The sequence below is a fragment of the Nicotiana tomentosiformis genome, chromosome 4 (assembly GCF_000390325.3).
Source record: "Nicotiana tomentosiformis chromosome 4, ASM39032v3, whole genome shotgun sequence".
Taxonomy (NCBI): Eukaryota; Viridiplantae; Streptophyta; class Magnoliopsida; order Solanales; family Solanaceae; genus Nicotiana; species Nicotiana tomentosiformis.
In genome coordinates this window covers 2,687,232-2,695,567 of record NC_090815.1, presented here as the reverse complement: position 1 = coordinate 2,695,567, position 8,336 = coordinate 2,687,232, and the positions used below count along the sequence as shown (strand labels likewise).

Sequence of the window (8,336 nt, the reverse complement as noted above, 5' to 3'; positions counted from 1 at the left end):
ATATTGGTCATAAATTATCCGGTCGCTCGGTACTATTTATGGCCAATCCAGCCCAGGGGTGTTCCAACCTGTATATAAATACACATCGACTAACAGTCAGTCACCCAGTACCGTATAAGGCCAGTCCAGCCCTGGGCTAATTTATCCCCAAATATAAATGATGTGAACAAGATCCATGTCCAGATAAACTCATTACAATACAAACAAGTAAGGCAAGTCCATGCCATGGGAAAATCCATCCCATATATATATATATATATATAAGCAGTAAGTAAGGCAAGTCCATGCCCTGGGAAGTCCATCCCGAATATCGATGATCATATACGCTCACTAGGGGTGTGTACAGACTCCGGAGGGGCTCCTTCAGCCCAAGCGTAATACAAAGACAATGTGTCATACTGCAGGCGGGCAGCCCCGATCCGTATAATAATAAAGCCTATAAGGCCTGCTGCAAGCGGGCAACCCCGATCCAGAACAATAATAATGTATAAAGCCATTCTGGCCTACTGCAGGCGAGCATCCCCGATCCATTTAATAATAACATATATAAAGCCAATATGGCCTGCTGCGGCGTGCAGTTCGATCCCATAAATATCCTCACAATGGACGAATATGACTGAGTGTGAAATGTATATTTTTGAAACAGTTAATTCAACAGAAATACGACCTCATGGGTCCTAAAATATCAGTACGTAGCCTACATATGGTCTTTAATAAAAGCCTCAGCTCAATTTCTCTAACATGTTCAAATAATAACATGATTCTTTAATCTTTACAACTGCACAAGATTTATTCAAGACACAATTTATATGGTGCACGTCCACATGCTCGTCACCTATCGTGAGTGTCACCTCCAAACAATTTATATCGTACCAAATTCGGGAATTCATACCCTCAGAACCAAGTTTAGAAGTGTTACTTACCTCACACCGTGTAAATTTTTTATTCCGCTATGCCTTTGCCTCGTGAATTGGCCTCCAAACGCCTTGAATCTAGCCACAATTAATTCGATTCAGTCAATAAAAGTTTTTGGAATTAATTCCATAAGAAAATACTAATTTCCCATAAAAATCCGAAATTTAGCTCAAACATTGCCCGTGGGGCCCACGTCTCGGAACCCGATAAAAGTTATAAAATCCGGAAGCCCATTCAACCACGAGTCTAACCATACTAATTTTACCAAAATCCGACCTCAACTCGACCTCCAAATCTTCAAATCTTATTTTCAAATCTCTAAGTTCAAACCCCCAATTTACACCTCAAAAACATGTAATCTAGTCGGATTATTCGATGATAATTCAATATTATGGAGTAGAAATGATCACAAGTGACTTACCTCAAGTTTCCCTTGAATTCTGTCTCAAAATCGCCCCAAAAACCGTGCTTGAAGGTCCAAAACTGGCAAAAACTCGGAACCCCTCTGTTTTTAACATTCTGTCCAGGATTTTTGCACCCGCGGTGATTTCTTCGCACCTGCGGTCTTCGCACCCGCGGTGATTTCTTCGCCCCTGCGGTCTTCGCACCCGCGGTCTTCGCACCCGCGATGATTTCTTCGCGCCTGCGGTCTTCGCACCCGCGATGATTTCTTCGCGCCTGCGGTCTTCGCACCCGCGACAAAAGTTTTTGCACCCGCGGTGCCTGGCGAGCCCATGCATTTTCCGCTTCCGCGACTAATTCCTCGCATCCGCGGGTTCGGACCTGCGGCCCTTTTTCGCGCAGGTGCGATCACACTAGCAGCCCAGCTGCTTCAGCTCCTCCTCCTCCTCCAAATTCGATCCATTAAGCATCTGAAACTCACCCGAGGCCCTCGGGACCCCGTCCGAACATACCAACAAGTTCCATAACATAACACGGACCTACTCGAGGCCTCAAATCATATCAAACAACATCGAAAGGACGAATCGCACCTCAAATCAAAATCTATGAATTTTGAACTTTCAAATTCTATATCTTGTGCCGAAACATATCAAATCAATACGGAATGACTTCAAATTTTGCACACAAGTCTTAAATGACATAACGAATATATTCAAATTACCAGAATTAGATTTCGACAATGATATCAAAAAGTCAACTCTGCGGTCAAACTTTCAAACTTAACTTTCTATTTTTAGCCATTTCAAGCCAAATTCTACTACGAACTTCCAAAAATATTTTCGGACACGCTCCTAAGTCCAAAATCATCATACAGAGCTATTGTATTCATCAAAACTCTATTTCGGGGTCGTTTACACATAAGTCAACATCTGGTCAACTATTTCAACTTAAGCTTCCAACATGAAATTCATTCTTCTAAGCTAACTCCGAAATACCTTAAAACCAAAACCGACAATTCACACAAGTCATAATACATCGTAGGAAGTTATTCAAGACTTCAAATAGTTTAAAGGAGCGTAAATGCTAATGCTCAAAATGACCGGTCGGGTCGTTACAATCTCCCCCACTTAAACATACGTTCGTCCTCGAACGTGCCAAGAGTTGTTCCTAAGCTTTCAATTCTCTATTCCACCTTACCACACACATACCCGGGGTGATCTCATGTCGCCCTATTCTATATAAAATGTATAGGCATGACAACACAACATAACTGAAAAATTTGTAATTTAACGTTAGCCAAGAAACTTGGGACTTCAATTTCCAACATTCAGAATTTCTTTTCAAGACCTAAATCTCACATCCACACGCTGTATGGGTTTGAACACGCTGTACCAAGCCATAACCATAACCCCAGATATAATCGCATAACATACTACACAACTCCCTTACTCGTAGCACCATTTCTGATCACAATAGCTACTCAAACCAACCAAGTACTAGTATAAAATCTCGCATTCAACAGAAACTCATTCCAAAACCTTCATTCACTGCCAATGATGAAAGAAACAATCAACAATTCATAACCTCTTATCAGATCGAGAAGTCATGGAGCTCTCTCGCCCCAACCAGAACCACAACCCTCTCGAATATACCATAATCAAGCCTGATAGTACCCATTCTAGGTCCAATGACCTTATTTTGTTAAACACAATTGTCCCACAGACACGCCACATCAATATAACTCAAGCCACAACTGCACAATCTGTGTACCCAAATATGAGAGATGTCTCAAAGTAGAGAACTGTATTGTAAGTTCAACAAGCACCATCACAACTGTAATGCTATAAGCTCTTTATATATAGTAGAACCAAGACACACAAATTTGCTTGTAGCTTGGCGGCGCAAATGAAGTGGAAGATCCATCAACTAGATGTCAAGTCAGCTTTTTCGAATGGCTATCTTGAAGAAGAAGTCTATGTTGAACAACCATTGGGCTTTGTGATCAAAAACTATGAAGATAAAGTGTTGCGGTTGAAGAAAGCTTTATATGGATTAAAGCAAGCTCCAAGAGCATAGAATAGTTGTATCGACAAGTATTTTCAAGATAATGGGTTTACTTGTTGTCTTCGTGAATATGCTCTTTACCTTAAAGTTCATACTAATGGAGATATCTTACTTGTTTGTCTTTATGTTGATGATCTTATTTTCACGGGTAATAACCCAAGTTTATTTGAAGGTTTTAAGAAAGATATGTCTCGTGAGTTCGAGATGCTAGATGTAGGGCTCATGTCATACTACTTGGGCCTAGAAGTGAAGCAGATGGAGGATGAAATTTTCATTTCTCAAGAAAGCTATACGAAGGAGATCTTGAAGAAGTTTAACATGCTCGATTGCAATCCCATGAATACACCGATGGAGAGTAGGACAAAATTGTCCAAGTTTGATGAAGGAGAAAATATGGATCCCACATTTTTCAAAAGTCTTGTGGGAAGTTTGAGGTACTTGACTTGTAGCAGGCCAGATATACTCTTTGCAATTGGAGTAGTAAGCCGCTTCATGGAAGCTCCTACCTCCACTCACTTGAAGGATTCTTCGTTACCTAAAAGGTACGATCGACTTTGGGTTATTTTATTCTTCTTCTAATGATTTCAACCTTATGGGATTTTGTGATAGTGATTATGCGGGAGATATTGATGATAGAAAGAGTACAACTGGCTTTGTATTTTTTTTGGGTGATTCTGTTATTTCTTGGAGTTCAAAGAAATAGTCCATAGTTACTCTCTCGACTTGTGAAGCCGAATATATAGCAGCAACATCATGTACCTGACATGCTATTTGGATAAGAAGATTATTGAAGGAGCTCAATTTACCTCAAATTGAAGCTACAGAGATTTGTATTGATAATAAATCTGCACATGCACTCTTCAAGAATCCGGTGTATCATGATCGAAGCAAGCATATAGATACAAGATATCGCTTCATTAGAGAGTGCATTGCCAAGAAAAAGTCAAGATCAAATATATGAAGTCTCATCATCAGGTTGCAGATATCTTTACAAAGCCTCTTAAGTTTGAGGATTTTCGGAGATTGAGATCAAGTCTTGGAAATTAAAATTAAGGGAGAGATTTGTGGGGCTCATATTAAATATAAACAAAAAAGAAATGAAGAAAAAATAGGATGAGAGGTGCCTAACTTTGTTGTAACTTTATTGAAGAAAATGGGAGGTGCCTAACTTTGTTGAAGAAAATGGGAGGTGCCTAACTTTGTTGAAAAAATTTAGGACTAAATCAACAACAAGCCATCTTCTTTGTAGTAGTTGGATGACATCTCTTACTATAAATAGAGGCTTCCATCCTTCATTTCAAACACACCAAAATAAGAGAGAAGCAATAGAAGTTAGAGAGAGTAATCCACATATAGTAGTATGTGAGATACACTACTAGAAAAATGCTAAATTCTGACCGAAATTTCTGACTGAATATTTTTGTAGAAAATTTCCGACGGAATCCATCAGAATTTTTAAGAAAATATCTCCTATATATTTTTAAAATCTTTTCGACCACATTTCCGACCAAATCGATCACAACTTTTGGTAGAAAATTTATTTTGACTAGTTTGACTTCATTTCCGACCGATTTGGTCGGTAGTTTTAAAAAAAATAAAATAAAATAAGAATTCCGACCGAATCGGTCGGAATTCTTTTTAAAAAACTCTACACCCCGTCCCCATAAAACAGATGCTCACTTTTCTTCCTCCTTCTCTCATCTCTCCCTCTCGTCCCAAAAAAACAGAAGCTCCTCTCTCCCTCTCGTCCTTCTCCCCCATGCCCAAGAACAATGTATGTTTGCTCTCTCTCTCTCTCTCTCTCTCTCTCTCTCTCTCCATCTGTCTCTCTCTCTCATTTCCTCCTCCTTTTTTCCCTTAATTTATTAATTTGTTTTTATCTGTTTTACAGCAGTGGTTGACGGCGGCAGCAGCAGCTCCTCAGTCTCCGGCATTGTTTCCGTCGAGGTAAGTATTTCGTTTACATATATATCTTGTTTTCATTGTTAAATTTGTAGTAATTTTCTATATATGAACATCCTAGCTAGTTGAAGTAGGTATGGTTGAAATTTTAGGGATTTTAGTTTTTTAATGATACTTATTATAAAACAAAAAGAGAGAAGAATATGTTAAATTACGTATGGTTGAAATTTTGGGTTAAACAAGAATATGTTAATAATATATGTCCACTCATAAGCCCGAATTTAAATTTTATGTTAAACAAGTGATTCGCTAAGCTTATAAGCTAATTAAACTAGCTTAATCCTATCATAAAGATTAGAAAGTTATTTAATGCTACAACTTCACAAGACAAATAATGATTTGTTTAAAGTGAGAAAATGACTGACGAAAATATGAATTTTTCTGATAAGGAAAAACTATGTAAGATGCAAGGCATTGTTTTTGTTCATTTCTCTTTATCTATACTATACTTCTCATCATATTCATCATAATTGTTTGGATTTTTCCTTTTGTCTTATTCTCTTTACTTTGGCAAAAAAAAAAAACTAAACATTATAATATCCTTAAAAAATAAATTATGCACCTATTAATCTCTTCATCCCCAAACGATTTGCAAAGTTCAAAATACTTTGATCAAATTATTTAACTAGTCGTGTGACATCAAACATTGATTCTTTAATACTTTAAAATAAGATTTAAATATTTAAAACTCACCTACAATATTATAAAGTATAAATCATAGTTTTGTTATACTTCCAAAGGTATCTGGAATTTTTCCAAAAGTTATAATCAAAGAAACATATAAAATAATATAGTAATATTTCTATATTCACTTTTTAGAATGATTTTAAATTTAAATTTCTTCAATTTCAACATTAAGATTAATTTGTAAATTTGAGAAATCATTAGTTAATTTGGATTATACAAATATTTAAGAAGCTATTCAAATTTAATTATTATATTTAAAGACTTATATTATTTAAAATAGGGATTAATGTGAGATTTCGAGTGTTAAAAAATATTAATTTAAAAAATAAAATATGCCAATTAAAGTTCTTTGACACAATGATATGTATATATCTAAAACGAACCTTTGAAAGAGTATAACTTTGTAACCAGTTTAAATAAATCAAATTATTTTAAATATCTCATTTCTAGATTTCCATTTGTGTAGATGGAATTAGTGCATCGTAGATGGATGTATAATAGGAATCATCCTAATCGTGAGGGGTTGAAGGATGAATTTATTGAAGTGGTTGCTGCATTTATTGCTAAGGCTCAAACACTTGGTGATTTTCATATTGGAGGAAGGATTAGGTGCCCTTGTGTAAAATATAAGTGTGTTAAGTTATTGAAAACAGACGAAGTTAAAGTTCATCTCTACAAGAAAGGGTTTGTAGATGATTTACATAATAGTTATGTTTTCATTTCAGGAAGATTATCATAAAAGAGTGAAAGAATGACAACAAACTCAGCCTCCTTCAACTCAACCAATTCCTGATGATATGGCTTCATTGTGGATAGAGGCAGCAAGTAAAATAAACAAAGGCAGAGTCTACGGACTTGGCGTATGTCGACCTACAGGTCATCCAAACCCACTCTTAGCCAATTGTTCTTCTTCTCAAAATCAAGAACAGATGGAAGATATGAAAAAGAAAATTCGTGATTTAAAGCAACCGTTGGACTCCCAATTCGGAACATTTGTTAAGATGCAGAAATTCATGAGAAAACATGGGCATGATCTATTTGATGATGAGGATGAATAAACTGAATCTGATGTGTAGTAGTTTAGGTGTGGTGTTTTGGTTAGTTTGTAAACTTGATTGTGAGAGACAACTTTATGTTTTGTGTTTAAACTTGAATGTGGGCTATTATTTGGATGTTTTTATGCCCAAAATTGTTAGGTTTAATGGTTGGTATTGTTGGTTTAGATTGTGTTAATGGTTAAAATTATTGGTTTAGATTGTGTTAATGGTTGGTATTGTTAGTTTAGATTGTGTTAATGGATGGTATTGTTGGTTTAGATGTTATATTTGTTGAGTGGTTTTTGACGTTATTGTATTGTAATAGTTTGACAGGTGGTGTAGCTCAAAATTGGGCAGAATTCTGCCCAGTTTTACAGAAAATTCTGACTGATTTCCGACAAAAACAGTCGGACAACTGCCTAGATTTTACCAAAAACTCCAAGATTTCCGACCAATTCGGTCGGATATTTAAAATAATAATAATTAATATTTAACAGTTTTCGACGGATTCTGTCGGAAATTAAATAAATTTTATTTTTTAATTATTAATTTCCGACCGATTCGGTCGGAAATTATATATTTTTATTATTTAATTTTAAATAAATAATTATTTTTATTTATATTATTACGACCGATTCGGTCGGTAAAATTCTAAACACTTTGGTCGGAAATTTAAAAATATTTGGTCGTCTGACCTTTTTGAACGTTCCGACTACTTTGGTCGGAAATCACCGACGGATTCGGTCGGAAATTGTTTTCCGACCAACTGTTTTTCGACCGACCAATTTCGGTCGGAAAGTAGTCGAAAATTTGTGATTTCCGATCGATTTCCAACCATTTTGGCGGTCGGAATTCTGCCCATTCCCAGTAGTGATAAATAGTGAGTGTGAGTAATATTGTAATGAGGTATTTTAAATAAAGAGTATTATTTCTTTCAAAATTGTAGTAGTCTCTTGACACTACTAAGTTGTAATATTATAGTGGTTATATTGTTTCGCTCGGGCATTGTATTTTACTCATTAAAAGAGTTGGTGTCGTTCTTACTCTCTTGTGTTATTATTATTTGCCGTAAATATTATTCATGGGCGGGATTATTATTTTTTCCAACAGTTTCATTGTTTTGTATTTGGTTCTATATATCAAAGATGCAGCAACTATTATATATCTTTGAGCATGTTGTCACAGTTATCAGCTGTAATGAATACTTGTAGAGCTTAATTTCTGTTAGTATCAGACTGATCCCATTACCTAGAAATTTTATTATCAAGT

At 35.9% G+C, this 8,336-nt stretch overlaps 1 long non-coding RNA gene across 1 annotated transcript; it reads left to right on the top strand.

The window, feature by feature from the left end:
- Window positions 1–4,706: 4,706 nt before the first annotated feature.
- LOC117280412 (uncharacterized) lies at window positions 4,707–7,294 on the top strand. The gene is made up of 3 exons (XR_004510945.2): window positions 4,707–5,155; window positions 5,273–5,328; window positions 6,756–7,294. It is a non-coding gene; the product is annotated as an uncharacterized lncRNA (long non-coding RNA).
- Window positions 7,295–8,336: the final 1,042 nt, after the last annotated feature.